This window comes from Arctopsyche grandis, chromosome 1 (genome assembly GCF_051622035.1).
Source record: "Arctopsyche grandis isolate Sample6627 chromosome 1, ASM5162203v2, whole genome shotgun sequence".
NCBI lineage: Eukaryota > Metazoa > Arthropoda > Insecta > Trichoptera > Hydropsychidae > Arctopsyche > Arctopsyche grandis.
Genome location: NC_135355.1, coordinates 11571005 through 11587525, shown reverse-complemented (window position 1 = coordinate 11587525; position 16521 = coordinate 11571005). Strand labels below are relative to the sequence as shown.

The 16521-nt window shown below is 32.3% G+C and overlaps 1 protein-coding gene across 2 annotated transcripts in view; it reads left to right on the top strand.

Moving 5' to 3' along the window:
- Positions 1–16521, top strand: part of ko (Stork-head domain-containing protein knockout) — a 160515-nt gene that overhangs the window by 99867 nt on the left and 44127 nt on the right. The window lies entirely within an intron of this gene.

Sequence of the window (16521 nt, the reverse complement as noted above, 5' to 3'; positions counted from 1 at the left end):
AGTCGGCAGGTAATTTTAAATCAAGAACGAGACATTATCTATTGAATAAATTTCATTTTTTAATTAAATTTACCATAGTACTGTCATATTTATGTTATTACGTCATCTGATAACGTTTGCTTCCGGCTAATTTTAAAATAAAAGGAAGAGGTACATCCAATTTAATGTCTGTTTGCAATTTCACTCGTTTGTTTTGCGATTCATATCGTTTGATTAACGCACATTTTAATTTTTTCCCATAAATTTTCACTCGAGGCACTCACTCACTCATACGAAGAGGTCGTTCACTCTCGACAGAAGAGCATCTTCAAATCGTTGCTGCTACTACTACTCCAAATATACTAGTCTTGATTGATAGGCCGTTATATGTACATATATACGTATGTATGTATGTATATGTATACATACCTATATATACATCTTTTATTTTTCTCTTTTCTATCCATATATGTAAATAAATACATACACACATAAATAAATATACAATACATTCATAACTTAGATATCCGTTAGTTCAATCTCATCACACTAAACACTAAATTGCACACATGCGTTGATCATAATTAAATTAAAATTTAATTCGATTATGACGAATTTAAAACTTATTTTAATTCGTTTAATTGAGGTGGTCAGTGAAATTTTCTTGCACAATTATCATATCAAATTTCCCTGAACGAAAAAGCAAAAGTTAAATTATTATTGAATCGTATGTTCTTTGTAAATATTTCAACCATTGATTATATTTTCACTTCGAATTCCAATTTTAATCAGTCAGTTTCTGCTTTGTTTCAATTACCTATGCATAACCTTGGTCCTTCGCCGAACGATATACTCGCAAACTAGTGCGTGTTGGTTTTTTTTATAAGCAAAAATCTTTCGGGTCGGAATTCTCCGGGATCTTCGTGTATATTAGGGTCTCGGTGAAAATCAGTAGCAAAATTCGGGTGCCCTTTTCAATAATCACGTTGGAATCTGAAATTTTGTAATCCTTGGCACACATTTTGAAGAGGAAAGGTAGGGGTGAATACATTCGAGGCTATTCTGTAATGAAAAACTGGAATTGATAAATTTGATAATATGTACATATGTATGTAGTAAACTGCTGCTAAATGATTTGTATGTACATTCTATGACTTGCGTAAAATATTCCATTTCTAAGATATGTTCAGATTTTTTCTGATGTATGTAGAAGGTAAATATGTATATCTGTTATTTTTTATTATTACATTTAATAATTGTACCTACTCGGTAGATTTTTTCCGAAAAATTTATTTTGTTTTAGAAACTAAATTGCGTGAAATTTTAACCTGTATTTGACCTCAACATTCGCGTAATTATTTAGATATCGATCTCTCGTCGACAAATTCGTGAATAATTTCGATCGGAGATTGCCCTCTCGGTTTTGTGACCTCCGACGGTTTTGCTCCAGGTAGCTATCTGACTACTACTCGCTCCACATTTGATGATCTTTGATTTTTACCGGCCGAATCGTCCATAAAAAGAAAGTCACACAGGAGAAATTTTTCGTTATCGCTCCGTTATCTCCGACCCATCGATCTAAATTTGCAGGATACGTCGTTCAAATAGATTCACCGCTCGGTCACGTGCGTGATCGAACGATCTGTCTAAAAACAATATGAAGATCGGCCTGCGATAAGTCGTAATTTGCAAACGACTAGGTCGATTGATTCACGGAGAAATCAGTACCGATTGATGTTTCCTGATAAAGCTGTCGGTACGTCTCTTAACCGTCTTCGTGGCCTTTTTATGCCTTAAATTTAATCAGTAGGTTCTCCGTCACAGCGAGGGATAATACATAAAAAAATCATCGAGGTCCCAAAACGTTTCGATATATCTCACTCGTTAATCAGACGCAACTTACTTTAATGCGGCATTAATAAATCGTGACGTGTACTATATTAAACTGTGATTAATAACTTCTTCTGTTCCTTTTCTTTTTTTTGTTACCCGTTCATTCATAATTCTTAATTACTCAGTGGTTCATTTTTGACGATGATCTTTTTATCTCTACGAAAAAAGTACGCTACCCGAGAAAATCTTTTTAGAAATGTTCTCGTATTGCGAGAGAGCTCCAATGCGGGTCACGGGTCGAATCTTCGGCAGTTGCGTATCTTCACTTTCTTGATTGTGGTAAAAAGTTAACAAAACGGTAAGGAAAAAATACAGTAAAAGCAATAAAAAATCGATGTATTACATTATAATGAGTTCATTTCTCTCGGGGCACTTTTACTTCTTCAAATTTGCTCGTCCCACTCGTATATAACACTTTATATAACTGATTGATGATACCACTTTGTTGATGTTGTATTACATTATGTAGCTTTTCAATTAAGCAAACTGATACTCGCTTATTCATCATCAGCGGGCGATTATCATTTCAGTGCAATTCATTTGTTCACTGTCTGTTTACACACTTATTATTATATTAGGCTTTGATTAAATATGTATCAATTTCTCCGTATTATAACATTTTACATAATTTTCAGAATGTGATTTACGTGTATTATTTTGTATTTATCAATTTTTAACATTCTTTCAATAACTTTCTGTACCTCTATTATATTCTAAACTGCATCTATGTATGTATGAGCCGTCATATTTTAAATTTAATATTTAACATTGAACAATATTTAAATATAATGGTGGCCTGTAATACGTTTATTCTGCTTTTCCGAGATTCTAGACATATCGAATTAAAATAAGTGATGATAACAATTTGTGAATTAATTCAAACAGAAATAGTGCTTTTTGAACTTAAAATTTGACTTGCGCCACTTTTCAAATATATATTTATTTATACATGTGCATATAAATATTTATATAAAATTTAATATACATAATTACGTATGTACATACATATTATTCATACGGAATAATTTCGCAATTAATATGATGACTGAGATTTTTTCAGCATAATATCCATTGATTTCAAATAACATAATGACGACAATTCAAATCAACTCAATCGATTTCGATTACCTCACGTGATTTTCTCCTCGTTGATTAACAATTGCGCTTAGTTTAACGGTAATTTAAATATAAAGATTTATTTATGTTGCGTTTATTTTCCAATTTAAAACATCACAAAAAAATAGTGCAAGTACTTTCGTTTTCAACTTTCGTCTGCATAATTAAGTCATACGATCTCCTCAACGCGAGCGCACGCAATTCTTCGCCGAATTTGCAACAATTTGCAATCAACGAAGGCCCCTAAAAAGTGACCTATTCAAATGCAACAATTGCTGTTCAACCATGGCCGCGATTGATATGGCTTTGAGCGATGAAATTTTCTTGTGTGTATAGTATGTTTGCGCTGACAGGATAGGAAAAAATACTAGTCAGCTTCCTGATAATTAGCGTGTCGGTTATTACTCGGCGAAAAAATGTTTCGTCAGCGAAAACGGTCATCTTAATGTTTTTATAATATATGTATTTCATATATTATAAAATTTTTCCTAAAATTAAAAAAAAAAACCAATTCAAATACATGTGTGGTTGGCTAATACGGAAAATAGAATTTGAGGGGGAAACTGCACGAACCACAGAATATTTCAGTCAGTCTCCCATCATCGATTTATCGTTTACTCGGAATTACTGCATAATGATAGGGAAAGTTTCACGATTATTTTAATTACATATATAGAACTAAAATAAAAAATAAAATTATTAATACATAAAATAATACATTTGTAATATATAAAATAAAATAATATATTATTAATATATGTATATAAAATAAAAAGTAAAATTACTTTTCTATGATATTTTTTATAGAATGTTAAATGTTTCCATTGATGAGCTTGTCCTTTGGGCGTGCTGCACTCCGTTTACTTGCAAGATCCGCAATTTTTTCTCGACACGACTAATTGCCACACATTTTGATTTGTGGTTGTTTTTGCCACAACTCTTTCCTTTGTCGATTTCAAGGTTTCCTTCGTCGTTTTCGTCCACGAGCGCGTGATTTACTAATCGATGCGCGTGGGAAATTCGACTCTAGTGCGCTTTATTTACGACTGAAAAGCCAACTGAGCATATCATTTAGAGTCTGTGCGTTTAGCGATTGATTTTAAGTATGTACATATACTAGACCGAATCCTGGATACAAAATTTTAATTAAAATATATATCAAAATAAATCTTTCTAATGTACATATCGAGGGTTTGAATTTTATTTTATTATATTTATGTATATGTATATATATATGTAGGTATAATATATGCATACATATGTATGTATGTATAACAAGTGAACAAACATATCGATTTAAATTCGATACGTCTGTCAAATATTGTACATAAAACTTTCCTGAAAAGTCATGCCGTCATTAAATCGCTATCGATCCGTATTTAGATCTATTATTTATGTTTGATCGAAGTCACGACGTTCCAAAATCGCTATAGGACGACCGGTCCGTTTCCGCGAAAAGATTCTAATGTAGATCATAACTTTTTCACATGACCAGACATGACTCTGGTTTCTCTTTTAAACAAATATCGTGGCTAATAAAACACTTGGGGGAAAAACCGCTCATTCGATGACGTACAATCAATTTGCATATCGATTGAAATGGATCGTTCTCATTTGGACGATTTACATAAAAGGAAAAGTGACCTGTGAAAACCATAGGTCAGGGTGTATTTCTCTAACCGCAACATCCGATGATTTATCATCATCTTCGAAAGATTAACTGTCGATTGTGTGCAGTTTTTACCATTTCGAAATTAAAGGCGCGATCTTCGGCATTGCTGTGCGGTGTTGTTTTTAAACTGTCATGGTTACATTTGGATCGAAAGTTTTGCAACATCCCACCCCGTTTTGACATTATATGTATATAACTTTCTCTTGACGTGTGCACAGGTAATCCTGGTTGATTTTTAGTACAAGAATCGCCTATCGATACACTTTCGAACTCAAAAACCTTTTAATAATAACAATACCGAAGGCGTTTTGTCTTCTTCTACGTCTCTGACATCATGGCACTTTCACGAAGATTCATCTTAAGTTGAACAACAAATAAAAAAAAAAGATTTGGAATATAATAGTAAAACAAAATGCTTTAGAAACGACTATCGTACGATCACAATTGCTTATAAATGTATTACTACTCTCTAGCAATAGTAAAAACAATAAGTCACTTCAAATAACGGTCAATTGGAATCCTACATTTTCGTCTGACCTTTGTGTTGCAATTTTTTTAGCGTGTAGTGATATTGAAAAAAGAAATCAATTAATACTACATATTAAGAACAGAGAAAGCTTTGCCTTTGGCTTTATTAAATAACATTTTAATTTAAAAACTGAACTGTGTTGTGGAGCCGTTAAACAATTCAAACTCCTACTCCGACTCCGATATGGCTATGACTTTATCTACATTAAGCCTTTTAAATTATGTGTTTTTTAGTATGACAATAAATTGAAGTCAGATAGTGTTATTTTTACGACTCCGAAAATCTCCGAATCCACAAACGAATATGCCTGTAGGTAGTATGTTTGTATGTAATTACAATAGATAGACTTTTTTTGAAATTTAAAACCAATAATACATATTTCTATTTATTGCATGTTAATTTAATATGGAATAATAACTTCATATTAATTTAACATGGACGATAATTTTTAGTTTTGTATTATTTCTCTGTTATCTTTGTAAAACAATCTAAACATGGCGTACATACATACATAGGTTTCAACGAAAGGGTTTGCCGCATTTAAATTGGCTAAAATTGGCATGCGGTTTACACCTCCAGGGCCGCACTGGAGAAAAGTCGTGATCTTCGATTGGATATCTCGTGTGACGGTCCAACAACGCAAACGCAACGGTTCAAACGTCACTTAACCAGTTAACGTTACTTTGGCTATGTATTAATGTATGTATGTATGTATGTATGTACATACATATATACATACATATAATATGTATGTATGTATATTTTATTTTTTCTTAATATATGTATTATACACGATATTAAACATACCTATATAATTTCCGAGGCTACATTTATTAATAAATGTATTATGCTAATTAAATGACATCGTTTCATAGAGTTACATGAAGACATTACGCTTTATTAAAGCATTGTTTATATTTTATAATATAATAATTAATTGTATTCTCACGGTCGCGAACCTACGCTTAAAAGGCGTGCATTGTTTGATTTATGAGCGATTTATTATTGCAAAACGAGCTGTTTATTATTTAAATAACGGTGTAAGTTTTTTCTCGATTCAGCCTGTCGCTTTTAAGTCAATAAAAACTGATTGATATCAATTCTATATAATTGTTTTTAGTACGTATTGAGTATATACGCTTTGGGGTAATTCTGCTATATTTCCGCACTTTTAGATTTGGGTATGAGTACAAAGTGTATATTGTTTAGATACGATCTTCCAAATGGGAAATCCCTTTGGTCGATGTATTCGCACTTCGTTTAACCCTTGCAGAAATTTAATATAAACTACCGAAGCGTTTCCGTGGGCTCTCGGGCTCTTGGTGAAGTTTTCGGAGTGGAAATATTTATCTTAAGGATATCATTTTTTATTGTTTGAAATGAAAGATCAGATCGGAGAGTTTTTATAAACGTACTTTTTCATAAGTTTGATGAATTATGTGTTTTGTAATTGGGCATTCACTTCATGTTTTCAATAATATATTAAATCATGTCTTAACAACAATGGAAGCAATAAGTCAAATTGAAGGCACGAAAGCGTTTTTACTGTGAAATTTCTTCACTTTTCGCTTTTAAAAGACATAAAAAGGGAGTTCGTATTCCCCTTCCCGATCTCCGGTCAGATTTTGCTAGGGTAGGAACCCCTACTTAAAACACACCCTCTCCCCTTTATCGAGATCACGCCTCAATTCAAACCCACAATCGTATTTCTTCCGTTTTAATCAATAGAGTCTGCGTCTGGGTAATTTTTAATAAACAGTCCGACTGTCAGGAAATAATTGAACTAACCTTTAAACGAAAATGGACTAGAGAAGCAATGAGATCGTAAACAATATTTACATATTTAAATTCAATACCATAGTCTGAATAGATGCCCGTATTGAATAATATATAGGCAATCAGCAATACTGAAACCTTTGTGTGCTTGTTTGTCCTTTGTGCTTGCTCAATATATTTTGGTCTCATTCCCAAACCCTGCATTTCGGGTTTGTTGCCCTCGGGACGCTTAATCTTATTTCTTCTCGATTGAATTTATTTGCCGTCTAGAACGGCGCTCCTCAAATGAGCACACAATAAAAACCGGTGAAAATAATTTGCGACCGACAAAAAGAAGCGAGATAATAATGGCACAACGGCGCGGTATAATTACAGGAAATAGCGCGATTCCTATCGCCCCGTTTGTATCGGCAAGTGGAATCTGTGTACTGCGATTCTTTCGTAACACAACTTAACCCAAACTCTCACGTAATAACATTCAAGGTGAGTTTGATCGAGATCAAAACACACAGTCATGAGAAACTTAGCATTATCTTTTCAATGTCAAAATTCGTCTATTCCATTCACAATACATACCTATTTTTCCAATTTACATCTGTAATATGATGAATCATCCATAGGCTTAAATATAATTGCACCTAAACGCTATATCTCAAAATAATTTACAAAGGCTATGTACATATATATTGCAAATTAAAGCGATTAAAAATTAAACCATCCGATGTTTGATTTTGGCGAAAGTTCGGCGAAGCTCAGTAATAATACGTAATTTTGGGGAAGCTGCTTTATTAGGCCATATTATAATATTCTACATAAATATGTACATATGTAAAGTGTGTCCGTATTAATTGGAATTTTTTGTATTCGTATGAAAACTACGTACTGTGTAAGTTAAAACACGCATTTAAACCTATGTACATATAGCAGCATGGCTCGGTGTTTAAGTTAAGGACCGAGAGGTCACTGGATTCGATCCCCTGCTAATCTTTAATGCCGCTAGTCAGACTCTAAGTCGTTCGATCGATCGATCAGTCGATCGTTTTCTATCAGAGTTTGACCATTTATCTGATTTTATTATTGAAACAGTTCCTCCATCAAATTGACAAAAACCATCCTACCCACTGTGTCCCCACTATCTGAATATGATTTATGTACAGTAAAATTTATGTAAAATTTTAAATCCATAGATGTCTCTATGGATTAATTAATTATTAGTTAATTTCGAGTTTTTCAGCATCTCGAAATTCCGGGATTTATTTAACAAAAAATGCTGCAATGTTTGTAATTGGCCAGGTTAAGCCAATTGCAAACATTGTATATACATATGTATGTGAAAAAAAATGATACACGTACATATGTATGTATGTATATTTTTATTTATTTATTTTATTTTTACATACATATTTTCACATACATATATACAAATATACCAGGAAGGCTTAACAGGTAAACCCCAAATGTGCCTTCCTGGTCCACATAATTATTACATAGATACATGTAAATCTAAATATCTGACATCTATGGTCAGTATACATATATTACAAACAACGTATTAATACGATAAATAACGATGAATAACTTTCATGTAAAAATACGAATTTTATATTCGATAAACTACCACAGAGACATCTATGGTGAGCAATATGGCGAAACCTAAGATATAATAATAACTAAAGGTTCGCAACAGAAAATTGGGTAGGAAACGCCAATTTTACAGGAATCGTTTCAATGAAAATCAGAAAAATTGGCAAATTCTGATAAGAAACGATCGACCTAGACAAATCAAGGTCTGGCCAGCAACGAGACTTAGCGGGGAATCGAATTCGTAACATCAAGTACGAAATAATTCAATATTCACCACTGTTGTATGTACATGTGTACATACAATATGTATGTACACATGTACATATAGAAATATATACATACATACACAAAGAAGTATAAGTATGTAGATATAAAAATATGTATATATTGAAGTGAGTAATGGCTATTGAGGATTCCACACTTGGATTTTGGAAAAATTCCAGAATTTTTCGGAAATTGCTAGTACCAATTTACTGAAAAAAAATTGCCGCTGTATTTGTTTGCCGCTTTGCTGAGATAAAATACTAGGAGACACATTTCCGCCATCTTGCAAAATTTATCACTACTATATTTTCCTACTCATAAATCAACCGTTTACAGACAATAAACCAAATTTATAGCATGTTTGTAACTATTAGATCGGGGAAAACGTTTGTATAATCAAAATTGCGCACACATGGTATTTTTTAAAAGTGGTCATAAAAATTCACCAACGCGAACGTCAACGTAAACTACGTAGAAATAAAGTATATTTATGTATGTATATGGCAATGATTTTTGTGGCGCTTAAAATTTGCCTTTCCATTTCATTGCACGTTTGAGTATAGTGCGTGTTGCTCGTCGTGGCGCAAATTAAATCCGATGAAATTCTGCACTTAAAATACCGTTATTGCCATAGCCTCTGGCAGGTACTCTATTGAACTAAATCTGTCATACGTTACGAATCAATTCAACGGCAATTTTATTACACAAGCGATTCTATAATTATTTTTAATGCAACGAAAAAGTATTACGATTGATTTTAATTGTTAATACCGCAATTAAAAGCGATGAAAAATCTGCAACAATTTCTAAAAGTAATATAATTTTACTAGAATTATTTATCGTAGCTTGGAGATTCGATCCATCAACTTGGATGGGATTTTTTTTTCACAATTCTGACCCAAAAATTTATCTGCTTTTAATTAGAATTTTAATTGATTTAAAAAAAATTTATGAAATTGTGGTTTAATACACTAAAAGATTTCTGAGAAAAACATAAAAAACAATTCTCTAGACTCTAGAGTAAGAGCACTACTTCTAGTTTAGGTAAATGACTACAAAGCTCTGCACTAGCCGATTTATTGATTTAAAAATATAGGAAACATTTTTATATATAAATTCCGTTGACCTTAAGAAGACAGAAAAAAATAGAAAACTTCTCAAGAAAAGTCCTCGACATTATTTGCGTCTATGCAAATACGCGACCGTGCAAATGTTAGCTTAAAGACGTGATCAATGTGATTTTTATTTACCATTTTTATTCCTTGTCGTCTTTATTAAGTAATTGATCTTCGTAAATAAAAGATAAACATAAACCTTAACCATCAGTACAAACGTGTATTCAAAAGGAAGGCTAAAATAAGGTTCACGTTTATGACGTATACATATGTACATATTGAAATGACACTGCCCTAGATATCTATCGATATAAAATAATAATCATAAATTGTTTCATATGTCCATATACTGATACATATGTGTGTATGTACCTGTATTGGTATTGGTGTTGGCCACTTAGTCTCCAGAGTTCGTTCACGTTTATTTTTTGCATGAATGTGCATATTATTTCAAGCCAAATAGCCGTGCAGTGGGTGGCCTATGTAAAGCTGCAACTTTTGCTTGTTTATTATCATGGTTAAATTCGTAACGGCAATTAGGGCTTTGAAGTTAGGCATTCAAGAATGCGCGTTTGATTATTGGTATTGTTCGATTTCGGCCTATTTGGGTTATCATAGTCACGAGCACTTTCCACAAATGGTCGAGAAAAACATCTGCTAGTTCAACAACTATTACTTCAGTGTTCGTTACGACCTTGTCATAGGGAACGTTTCACAGTCACGATTTGACTACTTGGGCATTGCGAGGTTCCTGTAACTAAATTTAATTATTTATGTAGATATATGTATGTATGTATATGTACTACATATTCATTACACTTGTGTGCATCTCTGAGATTTCGACGATTTCTCGAAGGTGAATCTGTTCGTGTGGGATGCGTTTGGATTTATGTTAACTAGTCGATATTGATCGGAAACAATGAGTAGTTTTCCTCATAGCAATGCCTCCGTTTGTGGAAAATGTATTGTATTCTACATTAATATCGAGGTCGGCTGTATTTTCAATGTCGATTCTTTAATTTGCATCGTTAAAAAGTACTAAACTCCCACTGGTATAATAAGTTTTCATTACATGCATATATTGATTGCGATTAATTTTATTTATTTAAGTTTATTTTTAGATTATTTTTCAAACATTGTTCAAAGTAGACTATATATTTAGGTATGTATGTATTTTATATTTTATGCGACAGTTAGCTTTTTTAAAATTCGAAATTGAAATATGTAAATCATAACGTTAATTGGGATGTGGTTGTGATGATAATATAAATTTATCTGGTAAATCAATTTGAAATAACAATAGATAAATTTTCATTTATAAAAAATATGATTTCTTAATTCGTGAAATACACAAAAAAAATGAATTCGGCAGATATTTTGACAATTTCATGAATAAAGCAACGGGTCTGTACTGTTCATGAAATAAGCAATTTCTGCAATTGGGCAAGTGGTTACATTTGATTAACCCAAAAACTAATTAGAAACAATGGTTAGTGCGGTTTTTCATTTTACACAGAGTTTCTAGAATAGTAGTTGTTTGTGGAATTTAAAATTGGCTTGTATTTTACTAATAAGTATTTTAGTCTATTTTTTTCAGTATTTAAATATGAAAGGTCAGTATTTGTATTAAGTGGCCAGTATTTTTAGTAAACGGCTAGTACCCATCGTTCAGTATAATATTAAAAGGTCAGTATTTAAATTAAATGGTCAGTATTTAAACATAAATAAACAGGCATTGCTATTTATTCTGGAGAATATACGTCAGATTTTTATACTGTCCATTTGTTATTTATACTGACATTTAATAATATAATACTGACTATTTTGTCAATAAAATGTTTGCCGACAACTGATTTATATACATACCGAAATTGTTTAAAATACTGGCCATTTAATTGGTGGCCGTTAAATATCACCCATACTGATGACATGCATTGTCCAGTCATTATGCAATTTAAAGCTTTACACAAACGGGAAGATTTTTTATCATATGAATAATTGAGAGTAAATATAAGAGTAATTTGCACAAGTCATAAAAACTGAGGCTTAATTATCTTCTTAGATAGTGACCATGAGCTGCGAGCCGTTCTGCGTAGGCGTATACATTTATATAAAATACATTACTATGTCTCGACTTTTGACCTACCCTTCAATATTACGACTGTATTTTTTTCATCTGATTTTCTCGCAAGTTTCTCTCTCGCTTTTCCTTTGATAATACAACGCGTGAGCTATAAATTACAAATGGTAAAAACCCGGCAAAATACCATCTATCCCGCACAAAGAATATCACATAATATATGTATGTATGTAGAAGAGAAAAAATATACTACGTGTGTACGCACGAAAGCGAAATCCATTTTCAGCGCGGACAATACAATACTCACGAATAAAAGGTCGTGTCGAGAGCGCATAAATTACACTCTCAATACAACGTTCGATTAAATGCATCATTAGTCAATATCTTTCAATGTTTACGTGTATACGCGCAAGAGCGTACACTTTTGGAAAGCCGACATTTGGGTCTCGTTAAGACACCACTGTTCGAATTGTCGAGTGTTAGTTCACCCGTTTGACCCGAAACCCACAAAAGAGAAAACTCGCGCAAAGATCCGAATCGTTTTCACCTCAACACCAGACGTAGGGCATCATAATATGTACATATGTATCAATTGAGTACATACATACACACAGTGTACTCTCGATTATCCGGGTACAGATTATCCGGTTTGCGGATTATCCGTGCAGGAAATTAATTATTTTTTTTAATGAGAATACGTAATGATGAGTAGATTTGGAGCATTGTTTGGTCGGTGGGATATTTTCGTGAGATACGTACATATTATACGGATAGAGATTTTCGAAGATTGGTTCAAAACTAAAAAGGTTCCTGAAGTGAGAGATTTTTTAAAAAGTAAAGGTTGCCACAGAAAGTAGTATTGATAATAGATAATGCTCCTTTCCATTCGAATAAAACTTTATTAAAAACAAAGATGGTCGTATGATAGCTTATGTTTTACCACCTTTATTTTATTTATTTATTTAAGTTTAAATTTGGAACATTGTGGCATTACAGGAGTCTCTAATGCGCCACAATGGTCGAAATATACAGAGAGATGACTTAAATAAAAATATACATGTATACACATACAAAATACATTTCAACATAATCATAAAAAAAACAATAGTATTATAATAATAGCAGATAAAGCTAAAAAATCAAATAATAAAATACAAAGTAGGGAATGTCTTGCATCTACAGTCAGCACCAATATGTATGTATGTATATAAGAACCAGCCGTAAATACAAAACATCCCTGCAAGGCCCAAATGGAAGAGAGAAGATCAAAATTCCACTCATACATCACATTCAATTATGAAAATAATGATAAGCGCAGGCTACCAGACAAATAGGTTAAAATAATCTCTGATAACTTACGCTCACTGAGGTGGAAAATATAATATTCAGTCTCAGCAACAACGATTTCATTGAGAAGTCGGATAGCTCTTGGGATAGGAGCCATGCGATAAAGAACTGTGGGCAGGAGGTACAACCATCAAATGATGATGTCTACCACTCATATAATTACTAAAGATATAAAGTCTCAACTGTTCCAACAACGGCAGACATGACGTATTACCACGTAGAAGCTGGAGAACAAAACTGATTAAAGAAAAGTTTCTCCGAAGTTCAAGGGAATTATACCCAAGCATGCCCAAAAGGAATGGAGTAGGGTAGAGATATGGATAATAATGTTAAAAGTCTAGTTCAACCTACGGACCGAGGTGTAACATCAATGAAACGAATTTACCGTGCTGATCTTCTCAAAAATCTTGCCGAGGAAGACGATGACTTAATCAATTTTTGGAAAAAAACGAGTTTATTGGATGTATTATACGGAATAGCAAAATCTTGCACGAAAGAAAAACCAATAACGCTAGTTCGATCATGGAAAAAGATTCTTCCTAATATGGAAATAGATTTATAGAATTGCGAAAATATTGGGGGAAGTGATTTAATCTGGAATAAGCAGATTATTGGAAAATTTAAAATGTTTTGATAATGTTGATCGCAATTCAAATGATCCGGGTTTTCTATTGTCACTGAAACAATAGAAACGATATCAAAAATTGATAGTTTGGATTGTCCGTGTTTTTTAATTATCCGATCAGATTCTGTATCTCTATCTCGAAGTCCATATTTGCATGTGTGCGAGCAGTGGCGTAGCTAGGAATTTTTGAGCCTCATGCAAAATTTGATTTGCATGAGGGTCTTGATTTTGATGACTTAATTTTTAAAAATATGAGATGAAATAATCCAAATTGCTTGTTATATTTACATAGGAGTATTAGTATAATAGTTCTACAAAAAAAATAATTTAACTTAATTCACCAATTAAAAAAAATCATCTTTCTCAATTTAAGGGTTGCTTAAGGTTTTATGATATTATGAGTCTTATGGTAATCGAGAGTACGCTTTATATGTATGTATATATAAAAACACATGTACATATTTCTCACTGGTATTTGTATATGGATCGTATAATTGGATTGATTTCGATTGTGTCTGGAGTGCGTTCGAGTCAATGATTCGCCTGTTTTTCGGGTGAATTTCAGCTGAAATTTTGGCTGAGTGAACTCTATGGGATTTCAGCTGAACCAACTCGTCGGATTTGGCCGTCGGCCAACTCTAAGCGATCGATACGAAGCCGCCCACAACATTGTTGTCTGTGTGCTAGACTACAATGTTAAGCTATAACGACATTGTAATATTAAGTACATAGATGTTAAATTATCGCATCTTGACACTTTCTCTTAAAATTGGGTTTTTTTTTATTTCAAAAAATATATTTTTTGTACTCGTACATTTTAAAATATATCCATATTAAAATACATATATAATATATATACATATATATATATATATATATATATATATATATATATATATATATATGTATATATACTAGGAAGGCCTAACAGGTAAACCTCAATTCGCCTTCCTGGCTAATTACAAACATCGATATACAATTTTTAGAATAATTTTAACAAAGCGTCATAGAAACATTTATGGATACATTTTTGACAAATTTACATTTTCGGGGCATTTTTTTATATAATAAATAAAATATATTACATTTCTAATATTTTACGAATTTGAAATTTATAATTAATGTATGCCTATAAGATCCGCGTTCAACGCATATCAAAAACATACATAGATAGTAAGATATTACAAAATGTCTAATAAATTTTTATGATCACGAATTTGGCGCCCTTTTCACACCAATTTATTACACGTGCGCTGTAAAACAAACACACATAATAGCGTTATTTAATTTATTGCACATTGTTAGGGGCTTTCTCCGACGAAAGGTTGCCGCGATTGTTCAAAGGCGATCTCTTATCGCGGCGAATAATACCTAAAATAATACATAAACGCCAAATTAGACAAATTTTTCACACGAATCCTACGAAAAGTGCGGTTTCACTTTCACTCGAGAAGACGTACATTGTACATACAGATAACGATTTTAAATGGACATTCTTTCGTTTTCGCGCGTTTTTTCATTCCTTTTTAGTGTATGTGCTAGCCATTGTTGCGCGACATTATGGTTATTATATAGTCGAAGACGTAACTAACGTGCGGAATTTTATTTATATATGAACATTTCAAATGGTTTTGATAGACCGGAAGGCGGCAGAACTTTCACTGCGATGTGCAGGAAGTCACCTTTAAAGTTATCCCAAAGCTCATCTTTGCACCACGATGTTATTTCCATATACCAATTAATAACAACTCATCACAGAACAAATTAAGCTATCGAATATCATAACTACTTCCTAAAAATATACATATATGTTGTAAGTAAATTAATTAAATTATACATACATACATATACGTATATGTATATGTACATATAATATTTCATAATATTAATTTTCATAAATAAACTAATATGTGAAATTATTACCTTTTCCTAGTTATCGGCTTTTTAATGTGCAGTCTTATTTCATGTACTATTTGGTTCGGAAGAAGGGTTAAAAATCGTTTGCAAACTTCTGTAAATATGTAGTTGAATTGTCATCAACAACAATGACTCGATTGAATTTCATGAAATGGAAAAACATTTTTTATCCATTTTTCGATTCGGTTAAGAAAAGCGATTGTACAAAAAGAAAAATACTATCGATTCGAATTGCGCCGTTTTGTTCCACACGTTGACTTGTCGCCTTCTAATGAGTCGCTGTGTATCGTTGAATAGACACAATCGACATGGATTATTATCGGAGTGTAGTATTGTATTAAAATTATAGACTTTATCGACTTTTTTAACTCACTGTCGAGATTCCGACGTAACGTTACGTTTACGTGGGAATTGATTTTTTCACGTTTAAAACGTTAGACGTCGCTCGCAAAAACGGGCTATAGAAAATTGAATAGATACTATTTTTCTTACGGTTGGAGCAAGTATAACGGCATTTATTTACAAATGACAAATCTATTGAATTTTCTCGGATTATCTTTTCACACTACGTTTTAGGTTAAATTTGTTTATTTATATATAATTTTAGCTAGTAGCTAATTTAAA